The following is a 12,976-nucleotide window of genomic DNA, read 5'->3' as shown; positions in this document are numbered from 1 at the left end:
CAGGAAAAACTATAACTGCAGAGAACCTAAACTGGGAAAATACTAAAGGTAAGAAATGCTGGAACAAGGAAAGTTAAACTAAATACAAAACACGTGAGACAAGAGACTATCAAAATAAGACAAGAAAATATAACTAACATCTAAACCAAAATGAAGAGACAAAAGACAAAATATAAATGCCAAGTAAACCAAGAATCAATATTCAATTCAATTTTATTTAAATAAATTGATACTATATCAGTGAGACTGAACTGAATTGAATCAGATTTCCAGATGGAGAAGTGTGATTTGTCACGTCAGAGAACACATCTCCACTGCATCTGACGCTTTTCTTTATGCTTGGTGATGTAAGGCTTGGATGCAGCTTCTCAATCATGGAAACCCATTACATGAACCTCTCTATGTCCTGTTCTTGAGCTAATCTGAAGGCCACATGAATTTTTGGAGGCCTGTAGTGACTTGCTATGCCGAAAGTTGGCAACCTCTGCGCACTATGCACCTCAGCAACCACTTTACATGGCCTACTACTTTTTGGCTGAGTGGCTGTTGTTCCCAATTGCTTCCGCTTGGTTATATTTGAAGTAATATTTGACTGTGGAATTTTAGTAGCGAGGAAATTTCACAACTGGGACTTGTTGCACAGGTGGCATCCCGTCACGGTACCATACTGGAAATCACTGAGCTTTTGAGAGCAATCCATCCTTTCACATGTTTGTAGAAGCAGTCTGCAGTTCTAGGTGCTTAATTTGTGCACCTGTGGCCATGGAAGTGATTGGAGCACCTGATGAGTTGAATGGGTGAGTGAATATTTTTGGCAATATAGTGCGTTTCTTATGACAAGCTTTCAATAATTATACTTTAATTAATCTTCTTTTTAAATACAAGTTGGCCTAAAATGCAAATTAGGTTGTAATCTGTTGTTATCAACAATAAGAAAGATAAACTGAATACTATAGAATTTGTATACCAGGGATCCTCAAATCCAGGCCTCGAGGTCCAGTGTCCTGCAGGTTTTAGATGTGTCCCTGATCCAACACACCTGAGTCACATATAGAATCAGAATCAGAATCAGAATCAGAAGGTTTTTATTGCCATATGGGTGAACAGGTTCACAGCATTAGGAAATTGCTGCGGTACTTCGTGCTTACAGAAAAAAACAAATAAGTATAAAAACTATAAGACAATATACAAGTATACAAATTGCAAATATACAGAGATATTAGAGCTATAACTATAGCACAATATTACAAAATTACAAAATATACAGTGCAGAGACTAATTAAAAGATAGAAGAATGTAGACTATATTCCACTAATATGTACAGCAGTGCAGTCAGACAGCTGCATAGACATAGGGTCATCAGCGGTGGTGGAGGGTGGGGGTAACAGTCTTAGGGTAATTGTTCATGAGTCCAACAGCAGAGGGGAAGAAACTGTTCTTATGGCGGGAGGTTCTGGTCCGTATGGACCGTAGCCTCCTGCCTGAGGGGAGAGGGTCAAAAAGTCTGTGCCCAGGGTGAGAGTGGTCGGCTGTGATCCGACCTGCACGCCCCAGTGTCCTGGAGGTGTACAGGTCCTGGAGAGATGGGAGGTTACAGCCAATCACCTTCTCAGCAGAGTGCACAACGCGCTGTAGTCTCTGTTTGTCCCTAGTGGTGGCTCCAGCGTACCACACAGTGATGGAGGAGGTGAGGATGGACTCAATGATGGCAGTATAGAACTGCACCATGGTCCTTGCTGGCAAGTTGAATTTCTTCAACTGCCGCAGGAAGTACATCCTCTGCTGGGCCTTTTTGATGACAGAGGTGATGGTGGGCTCCCACTTGAGGTCCTGGGTGATGGTAGTTCCCAGGAAGCGAGAAGAGTCCACTGTGGTGATGGGGGTGTCAGTCAGGATGATGGAGGGTAGAGGGGCTGTGTGCTTCCTAAAGTCCACTATAATCTCCACTGTCTTCTGGGCGTTCAGTACCAGGTTATTGTGGCTGCACCAGGACACCAGACGTTTGACCTCCATCCTGTAGGCCGACTCGTCCCCATCTGAGATGAGTCCGATGAGAGTCATGTCGTCTGCAAACTTAATAAGCTTGACAGACTGGTGGTCAGAGGTGCAGCAGTTGGTATACAGGGAGAAGAGCAGAGGAGAGAGGACACAGCCCTGAGGAGTGCCAGTGCTGATGGTCCGGGAGTCCGAGACATTCTTCCCCAGCCTCACGTGCTGCTTCCTGTTCGTCAGGAAGTCAGTGATCCACCTGCAGATGGGATCTGGCACGTTCATCTGGGACAGCTTTTCTTGGAGGAGATCAGGGATGATGGTGTTGAAGGCAGAGCTGAAGTCCACAAACAGGATCCTGGCGTAGGTTCCCTGGGAGTCCAGATGTATATATAGAAGTCATTAGCAGGACTCTGGAGAACTTGACTGCATACTGAGGAGGTAATTCAGCCATTTGAATCAGGTGTGTTGGATCAGGGACGCATTTAAGACCTGCAGGACACTGGACCTCGAGGCCTGGATTTGAGGATCCCTGCTGTATACCATGTTATATACTATCCTAGTACTGTGCACATTTTCTAAGCCTGGTTTTAGTCGTACCAGAAGGAGCTGTGGAGTTGGACAGACAGTTTCCAGTGGCTGTTAGAATGACAGATTATAAAGTTGAGTTGAAATTTTCTGCTGCTGAAACTCTTTCTCTTTCCTTCTCACTCTTTCTGAAGATGCCAGAGCCACAGGATTGTGTTAGGATAGCCTGCCAGAAAGCCAGGCTCCCTTTTTATTGCGGGATAGGAACTGCAAAATGAATGCTTATATGTAGGGTAGACATTTTGGCAAAGACATGAAGAGAGTGTAGGGAAAGGACAAGAGGAAAAAGTAAGAGAAAAAAAGGAATGGGGAGCTACCAGATAGGTACAAGACAGGCAGAGATTATAAAGCCCACAGGATTTTCATGCATAACTCTTAGCCACAAACGTCATGTCTCCTTGAACTATGTCAGCTGTGCAAATAGTCTGCCCTGGCTGCAGAACAGGTTCTCCACTGTAATCTGACTTTGAACTCCCTGTTGTACCAACATTACTCTTACTACTTTCCAGTACTTTCAGACCCAAAATACCAAGGTTCCTCAACCACAAATTACTGAGAAATTCCTCCTCAACATGAGCCTTTTAAAGGGCCATTCATGCCAACATTTACGAACATAAAATCTGGCATATTTTAAGAATATTTTACTGGAACAAAACTTCACCAAGTGCATTAAGTATATAAGGGTGTAAAGCTGAATTTGTTCAATACTGTATTGCGGTCTGGATATTTTCCTCATATATGGGGCAAAGAGCAATTTCTCTCATTTCTAAGTGTGGGAACAAATCAGACCAGAATATTCAGAATATATTCTGAAGTGTTGTAAACAAGAGAATGACAAACACTTGCTCTTGAGTAAAAATCTAACTAGCTTCCTCCCAAAACACAGCACAACTTATTTTATTTAGCTCATATATATCTATATCTCTTAAGTTTAAGAAAACTTCCTTAACTCAAATGTCTTCAGGAACAGGCGGGTTCTGTGCAGAGACAAGGATTAGAGGAGGGAACTGATCAGAGTTTAAATCACAGAGCTGGTGCCTGAGTACTGAACTTCACTCCGTCACTCCGAAACTTGGCTACGCCAGGTGTGGAAGCGTCCTGGGGCACTGTTTCCCCGGTATAGCTGGACCTTAGCCGCCAGTGTTCCCTGAGATGGTCATCGAGTCTAATGCACAGACACAACCTGTTCAAGGGAGACGTGTATATCTTTTTAAGTCAACTCACTTCTCACATGTTCACTAAGGTTGTGGAGAAAAGAATTGTAAAGCCCCTTCTCTTCCCACCCGGCAGTCAATATCCAGAAATCACTTGGAGGTTCCCTTTGGCAAACACACACTTAAATGTATTAATGAATTCAGAATAGTTCAGTTCATTGTTTGAATTAATGGCAACTGTTCCCACTGTAAAGTTCTCTCATTTGATTTGTCATAGAAGTGTTCTTAGAAAAGTCAGAGGAATGAGTTTGAAAACTAAGGCACACTGGGTTAGAAACACCTGATTTAGGCACTTTGACATTTTCTACAAAGTTATAATGTTAAGTTGTGAATATTATAGATGAATAGAGGTAGTTGAACCCTTCAAAATGATACCAAATTATCAAAATCTATCCACCCAAAGCCGAATTAGCGGGACCTAAGACAATACAAAATGCATTATGAAGAGAAAATTGTGACCACAATGAGAAACTTTGAACAGTTTCTCCATCTTCTCCTAATGTGAAAGGCTATTTTTTTTTCTTCAAATGTACATAAAAACCTGTCAACATTGCCGGCAACATGTTAACATGTTTTCTATCTGAAACTGACCTCTCTTTTCAAAGTCCTGTAACCCTGCTCAGACTTGATGGATTCAAAGCTGATAAACAGTGGCGGATGTTGCATTCATTAATGGATTCTAAATGGCGAACAGCAAAGCTTTTCTATGCAGAGCTAGCCTCCAAAGAAATATTTTCATACCTAAAGTGAATCAGAGGTTGGGAAAAATTATGACATCAATCTTTGGCTGGTGGTGCTTCAGGTGAACCTGTGGATGTCCACAGCTTTTCCCAGCTCACTGGTGAAGGTCTCAGGTGAGGGCAGAGCTCTTTCCAAAGGCTCCAGTGGAGCGGGTGAAATAGAGCGGCAGAGGGTCCTAGAGTACCCACAGGAGGAGAAGCTGTGGGTAAAGGCTGAGTTTGAGAGCACGTGAATAACATCATTCCATCAAGTCTATCTACTTTTTGAGGCAAAACTTCCTGGCTCAAACTTCTCTCCTTGTGAAATGATTGTCTCTTTAAGCAAACCCATGTCCGCTGAGTCCATCTGGCCATATCATTCTGTATGAACCAACGTAATGGAGGACTCAATCGCTGGGCAGAGACAGAAAGTTTTTACAGGTTTACTGGACACTTTGAATGCAGAGAAAAACACAGTCTGAGATACAAATTCCTGGAGGGAGATTGCTGAAACTATTGCAGTGGATGTGAGGGAATGAACAAAGAAGTGGAAAAACTAGAGGGACAAATATTTTCAAACTCAAAAAAAAAAAAAACCAGGATACGATCGCACAGTAACTAACACAAATTTGTTGCACAGTGGGATCTGCACCATACGCAATACGACCAATCTGTTCAACCAGCTGAAGTTCAAACACTGCAGCCCTGCCAGTATAACCAGTATTTGCTTTGTGTGTCTGAATAATTCTGATTTAGTCTTAAGCTGAACATGTTTTCTCTTTGCTCTGGGCTGTATTTGGCCCACCTGACTGGAAATGGGGGCATAGAATTAGATAGGGATGGTAGAGATATGTCCATACCAACATCAAATAACGTCCGTTATGTCCCTACCAATCATGAGGCATGATTAGCAAGAGAAGCCCGTACCAATATTTGCTCCGCTGGTGAAATTAGCACCACGCTGGACTCCAGTTCGTCACCGAAAACCCCGGAAACTGATTCAACTGACGTCCCTCCCAGTGTTAATATCAAACCTTTTGAATACATGTACAAGATCTGCCAGTGTGTTGTGGCAGTCACTAAAATGTGAGCAAATTTATTTGGTCTAGATAACTTGGTCCGATGTCTTCCTAGTATTATTAGTCATGATAACTGGCATTACCTTTTTATTTATTAATTATGTGTTTAATTTATAATGTATTTATTTATATTGCAATTTTGTTGTATATTTTTATATTTGATTTATATATTCTGTATTTTATTTTCAATCTACGATTTATGTTGAAGAGATTGTAAAAGTGCACTAAATTTGAAGGTATTCACTGTTCTTTAAGAGCAATAAATGCAGTTTACAAATTCAATACACTATGTTGCTTAACTTGTGTTTGGGAATTCTGTCCTTGGGATTAAGTAGTTTTTGTCTTAGAGTGTGACTAGGTCTAAAGTGTACTGGAATGTCATGCTTGGAGAAAATTTTTCCAACAGGACTGACACATAAGGGATGACAGTGTTGTTCATGGGATTCTCCACCATTTGGTTTTAAAGCTGAAGAAGCTTTTCAGATGAGAGGTGAAACATCTTCAATAAACATAAACTCCACCGCCTGTCACATTTTCTCAGCCTCCAGAGAAAATACATAGTAATGTATCCTGTTGTCAAACTCCCTTGAATTAAACCTGAAAGTCAACATTAAAACAACATCTTGATTATCTGATTTAAAATCCACTGTGGTGCACTGTACAGAGACAAAATTATAAAAAGTTGTGTCATTGTCCAAATACCTCTGGACTTGATTGCTTAAATACCAGTCCACAACCAAGGCGTGTCCATTTTTAGTTACTAAGCATCAGGCTAATAAGGAGGAAGGAAGATTTCCTGATCTAGTAGACATAATGCTGACTTCTGTGGGAACGAGGGCTCTTTTGAGTTGAAGGACTCCCCATTCCAGAATCACCTGAGATGGATATTAGTGTGGTGGGGAAAAAAAGGTCATCCCATGCCATTTTTAAAATGTTCAGGATAACACCTGAACATCAGCTTTAAGCCAACTTCCTTTTGATGTCCTCTCCCTTACAAACTTAAGATGTTGAACAGCAGCTGTGTACCTGAGGCGACTACAAAACAATATTCCCTCTCTTTGACATCATATAGATCTAGGAGCTGAAAATACTGTTGTTTTTCCATTTAGAGTAGTCTTTTGGCTTGTGCACACACTGACTTCATTATCTAAACTTTGGCCATGTTTTATGTGAGCATCCATGACTGAAAGAGGAAATGCAACAAAAAATAAGGAAAACCAGAGCAGATCCATTTTAATGTATTCTGTGATGTGTAGATGTCCACAACCAAAATGAACACTGTACTGTTATGCAATGTTCATATAGACAGCCATGTCTTTGAGCAAATTTCCTCCTGTGTGGTCCAGCTGTGTTTTAGTTACAACCCCTGCTGACAGGCACCTAACAAAAAGAAAGGAAACAAGTGAGGTGTACTTACATGAAGCCAGAAGAAAATTGTTCCTACACACAAGTACTGGTGTACGCCTTTTTTTTTAGTCCCATTGCCATAGTTGTATAAAAGCAAGCACCTAGCCATGTACTCTGACTGTACAAGCAAACTGTGAAAGAATGGGTCATTCTAAAGAGCTCACTGAGTTTGACTGCGGTAATATAACATTTTAAGTCAGTTTATGAAATTTCTGTCATCCTAGATGTTCCATAATCATCAATTTTGGCACAAAGTGGCAGACCACATAAAGTTACAGAGCAGGGTCGCTTTGCTGCCTCAGTAATTGTAAAGTTCCAAACCTCCTCTTGTCAGAAAGACTTTATGTCCATACTCAAAATCACAGACACTGAGGGGCAGATAAAGAGATTAATAAATAATAAGTCCATTTTAAGTGGGGCCCAATAATCAGATTGTCATTTTTCTGGGAGAGAAATCAGCACTTGATGTGAAGTCTTTGTATTTTATAATAACTCAGAGACAGCAACTTGCACACATTCGAGCTGGTTGTCGCAGTATTTGAACAGTTTTTCAATGGCAAATAGTGCAGGTCTGTTTAGGTGTCAAACTTTTGGAGGATTAGTCCCACTAAATAGTTTCTTACCATAGGCACTATTCATCATTTTGTTTGTGAGTTTTACTCTAATTTGTATGGTCACATTGAGACTATAAAACTATGTAGCATAGTTAGGCCTTAAACATTAGTTTTAAAAATCAGACCCCTCTACAGTTTTAATATGTTAGAAGGCAAACATCTTCCATCTGCAACATGCTTCTCTTCCAGTTTCTGAAAGGTTATGAGTCCCACCCAAGTAACGCTAATGTTACCACCCTTCTGAAAGCTCAGACATTTATCATGCACTGAATAGAGATTGCCCTAATAAACAACGAGTTTTCAACTCACTTCAAAAATTAACTCGTATTGTCATTTTTCAGGTGAGGCTGGACTCACTGAAATAAAGCGATTTTCAGATTCTCCTCTGCCTTCTTTCCACTTAGACTAGTAGCACACTAGTAGTGTTGTGTCTCCAGGATTTTTTTAATACTCCATGTTACAAATGATTCCTCTTTCTACCCAAATTGTACTCTACTATTTAACGTCCCTATAAGCGCCAGCTTGTGCAGCTTAGTCCAACTCATCCCACAGCTATGCATGGAATCCTCCCCCTCCTTTTCCTACTAGATTTCCTGTAATTTCTGTTTTCTTCCCCACTTGACATTTTGCTCACATGAAATGTTATAATCTTCACTAGTATGCATATTTTCATGTTCATAACTCTAAAATACAGCAAAATCTTCTACTGTTAGACTTGCATCAGATTCACAGGTTATTATAAAACATTTCATAACAAGTTGTGTTAGTCAAGGCTTCTGGTCATGTAATTCAGTAAGTAGGTAAGCTGTTGCCATAGTATACAAACTGAATAAAAATAGACTTTTTGCTCTATTATGCATTGTGAGCACACTTTATTTGCAATAATACACAAAATAAACTGACATACAGTGCAGCTGAAGATATAGGGTTGAAGTCAGACTTGTGGCCATAAATGTTGAGCAGCTTGCACATTTAGGTAGTATGACAAGACAAATCATACACCTCAACAGAGCACTAATGTCTCAACTACTGCTGCATGTAAACTTTTTTTTCCCAGCTTTGTCACTGTGTTATGTTAAAGTGTGTACATTTAACAAGAACAATACAACAGCACAGTACAATAACATACAATAATAAAATTAACCAATTGTGTGTTTATCTGAAGTCTCTATAAACTAATAGGCATAGACAAGTACACAGAAAAATCAGCAAAAAGAATGAACACTTAAACACACCATCGGGATGACGTGCAGTAGGGAGTAGGGATGAAGAGCTCCTTTTTAACCTGAAGTGTCCTCTTGCAAAACCAGACTCATCATGACAAGCAGATTTGGGCATTGTACAACCCGCAGGCCACATCTGGCGGTTGGTTGGCCCTCACCGGACCACATGAGGTCAATGGGATGTTAGGATTCAAGCATAAGTATACATCATACAGTTTGTCCCTTTTCAGCCACCAAGCACTCTTTCATAAACTTCCCATCAGAGAATGGCTCAGTGTTTTGTGCAGTTTTGTGGGAAATCACAATACAACTTTGCTGCTTTTATTTTGAAGGCAACTGCTATTTACATGTGTGCAAGTGAATGCAGTTTCCAAAGATGTTTATGACAGATGTGAGTTTGCTAGAGTCGAAAGATTTAAAAAAAAAAGAAAAAAAGATTGAATATAGAGTTTTTAGCGAGACATGAACTTCTATGTATATATTTACTGAAGTCAGAGATCAAGCCATGTGCCTAGTTTGTGGTCAGCCGATGGCTGTCCAGTCTGGGCATAGTGCTAAAAAGAGTATGGGACCTAAGAGCAGAAATTTGAGTATTGTGAGAAGAAAGGAAAGGATATTCCATTTGCTGTTTATGTGACTGTCTTTCACATTTCCATGTCAGACACTGAGCCTGACTTTGTTTAAGCCCCCAAAAGACTAGATTTCTCTCATTGAACAAGAAAAAAAAATTGAAAACTGCAGATGAAGTAACTAAACTACACGCGATAGCCATAGCCAATAGCCATAGCACTTTGTATACATTTAAAATTGAAATTTTGCAAAAACATGCAGAATTTATTCACAACTTTTTTTTTTTTTTTTTTGGAAATGATGATTAAATAGTTGTGAGAGGTGGAATCTAGAACTAAGCACCTTGTAAGTAGGATTAGTAGTAGTCTTTTATTTATTTATTATTTATCTCATTTTCAGGTTAAAGTAATTAGGGTCTTTTTGTTTGAGACTGGAACAGTGAGGAAGAGTTCTTGGTGCAAAGTGGTTGACTAACTGATTTTGACTTTGATTCTGTTCCCCCTGCTGGTTTAGGGGGTTAGGGGATAGGGCTGTTCCAATCGCTGCCATGAGGGTGAAGGTCACACTTGCTTCACAAACCCTAACAAGCATTATGGAGTAGGCCCTTGGGCTTTCTTCAGGCCATCAGGTCAGTACTCTTCTTCATCAGTTGCCTTTTGCCCAGCGTCTTGTGTTTTTGTTTTCCTGAGATTCTGTTATTATTTTATTTCTTCTATGTTCTGAATGTGATTTTGGTTTCGATCCTATTGAGTTCCTGTTTTTCTTTGTCCTTGTGGTCGTCCCTGTGTTTATCATTTATTCCCTGCCCTTGTTTCAAGTTCATGTGTCCTACTCCTGGTCCTGTTTGGTTACTTCCTGTTTTATTTTGGTATGTCTTGCCCCTTGTGCTTTGGGTTTAGTTTTGTTCCCCCCAGTCTCGTTAGTGTGACTGTGTTCACCTGTTCTCTGCGGATTTGTCTCTTTACCTAGTGTGTGTATATATTGTCTGTGTATATCCTATCAGTTCTTTGTCACATGATTGATGTCAGTTAGTCTTTTCATCACGGTGTGTTGTCTGCTTGTCTGTTCCTGTGTCTGCCTCAGCCTTAAGTTCCTATATTATTACCTGGTTCTTTCTTGCAGAGGTTTTGTTTATGAGTGCAATAATAAAGCATTTAAGTTACATCAGTCTCCTGTGTACTGCATTTGGGACCTGCCACACTGCCTGCCATGATCAGTGTTTCATCAATTAACCCACAACTCTTTCAGAGGGCTTGACAGCCAACCCCAGCATCCTGGGGCAGCTCCCTTTACCCCCCCCCCCTCCCCCCAGGCTCCACTGCTACTGTTCTAAGATATTGCCACTTTGCCAGGTGGGTTGTTTCAGTACTCACAGCACTTCAACCATGGCCCTCTTGATGCTGTTTCAGCTCATTTCATGATGTTAGTCACCGTCTTCTGCTGTGACCTTTGATGCCAAGCCTGGACAGGTCATTCCAAAGAGTCTGCCCAGGGCAGTCCCTGGCAGCCTGCCTTCACTGGTAAGTTCCATGCTCACCATCCTGCCTGTTGACATTCAAGAATGAGGGGTTGGTACTTCCCAAGCTTCTCATGTGCCTCCTCCATCTTCTCCTCCTGTGGCACAGTCAGCTCAAGTAGCACCACTTGCATAGATGTTCTCGACCACAGGACTATGTCTAGTCTGAGAGTCGAGGTGGTAATTTCCTCTGGAATCTGAAGTTGTCTTTTGATGTTGACTCTCATTTCCCAGTCAGCAGCAGATGCCAGGATTCCTGGGCCACTTGATGTTCCGCCAGAGCTCTTCCCTGCACTGATGAACCTGATAAAGCAAGGTGCTCCTTGCTCCTTGTTACAGGTCTTTCTGCCCTCTTCTTCCACTAACTGAAGGCAGTTCAGCCAATATCTGATTACGCCTCCATCTAAATTTGCCATCAGCCAGGCTAGTTTGGCATGATGACAATATGTGTTCCAGGTTTGCTGGTCTCCCATACAATGTGTACCCCGGGTTCTCAGCCAGCCCCCAGAGGTAGAGGTTCACTGGTGTTGGCAAAACATCATATGTGGAGCACAGGAGAAATTTTATGCACTTCTCATGCCCCACATGCCCCTAGATATTCCATAATCATCAATTCAAATCTATTGCATTTTTGTAGTTGCTGTTGTTTGTAGGTTTTTAGTAGTGATATACAGCATTGCATCATAGGAGACCACCTGACTGTGTGGATTATAGGGTGGTCTAACCTTGTTTTATTTTGGTTCTAGACAGTGAAAATGCTGTGGGGAGTTAGTGTGGTTTTTCCCACATGCAACACAGTGGGCCAGAACGGTGGCGGACATTGGACGTTTTTTAGACAAATTTTAGACACTTTTAGGGCTGCAGTGTATTTGACAAGTGGTCATGAGGTGATTTTATGGATTTTTATGTGCTCCCCCCAGCAAGTACCCTGTTTTAACAGTTTAGTTAGGCCACTCACTGTTGTGCAACACCAGTTGTTTTTACAGTAGTATTTAAATTATTTAACAAAGAGCCTCTTTTTCTCATGGTCTTAGTCTGACACCCAAGGTTTTAAGGGTTTTTCAGGACTTTCAGTTCTGTTTTACTGAATATTTTCTGTTTGACTTTGATTCTTGGTATATTTACATTATCATCTTTGTGCATTTCTTGGTATTTTTAGTTGGAATTGCTGTTTGTATCAGTGTATTTGTTTTCTTGACTTTGTGTCTACCGTTGTCATTTCCTCATTAAGGTTACTGTTGTGTCTGTTTATTTATTATCTGTTTTAGTTTGCTAGTTAGTTGTTGCCTGTGTTTAGCATTTAGTTTTACTTACCCTGTGTTATTATCCCAATTAGTTTCACCTGTCCCTCATTCCCCTGCTATGTCAATTCCCTAATTAGTCCTCTGTGTGTGTGTGTGTGTGTGTGTGTGTGTGTGTGTGTGTGTATGAGTGCAAATTGAGTAGAACAGTACTACACAAGTACCACTTCATTCACCGTTCATTTTACGACTCCATCTGCAGTACTTTTTCTTGGCATGAAGCCATACTGCTGCTCACTGTTTGCCAGCTCTCTCATAGCTTCATAGTATGGCTCATCAAATTTATCCCCCTCTGTTATGACACACACATCACCTTTGTTCTTGAAAATTTGTACTGGTGCACTTCTTTGCACTATTTCTCTTCATTCACCTCTTTCTACTCTGTTTATACATCTTTCTGCATTTAATCATTAGTTATTATTATTCTCTGTCTCTCTTCCACAGCATGTCTTTTGTCTTGTCTCTCTCCCCTCAGCCCCAACTGGTAGTGGCAGGTGACTGCCCCTCCCTGCGCCTGGTTCTGCCGGAGCTTTCTTCCTGTTAAAAGGGAGTTTTTGTAGCCAAGTGCTGCTCATAGGGGGTCATTTTGACTGTTGGGCTTTCTCTGTATTACTGTAGGGTCTTTGGCTTACAGTATAAAGCACCGTGGGGCAACTGTTGTTGTGATTTAGCGCTATATAAATTGAATTGAATTGAATTCTTTCTCTATTCCTGAGACATCCTCTCACTTTCCAGTATTGTGTTAATCAGTGTGGT

The sequence above is a fragment of the Archocentrus centrarchus genome, chromosome 4 (assembly GCF_007364275.1).
Source record: "Archocentrus centrarchus isolate MPI-CPG fArcCen1 chromosome 4, fArcCen1, whole genome shotgun sequence".
Classification (NCBI taxonomy): domain Eukaryota; kingdom Metazoa; phylum Chordata; class Actinopteri; order Cichliformes; family Cichlidae; genus Archocentrus; species Archocentrus centrarchus.
This window is presented reverse-complemented; position numbering follows the sequence as displayed.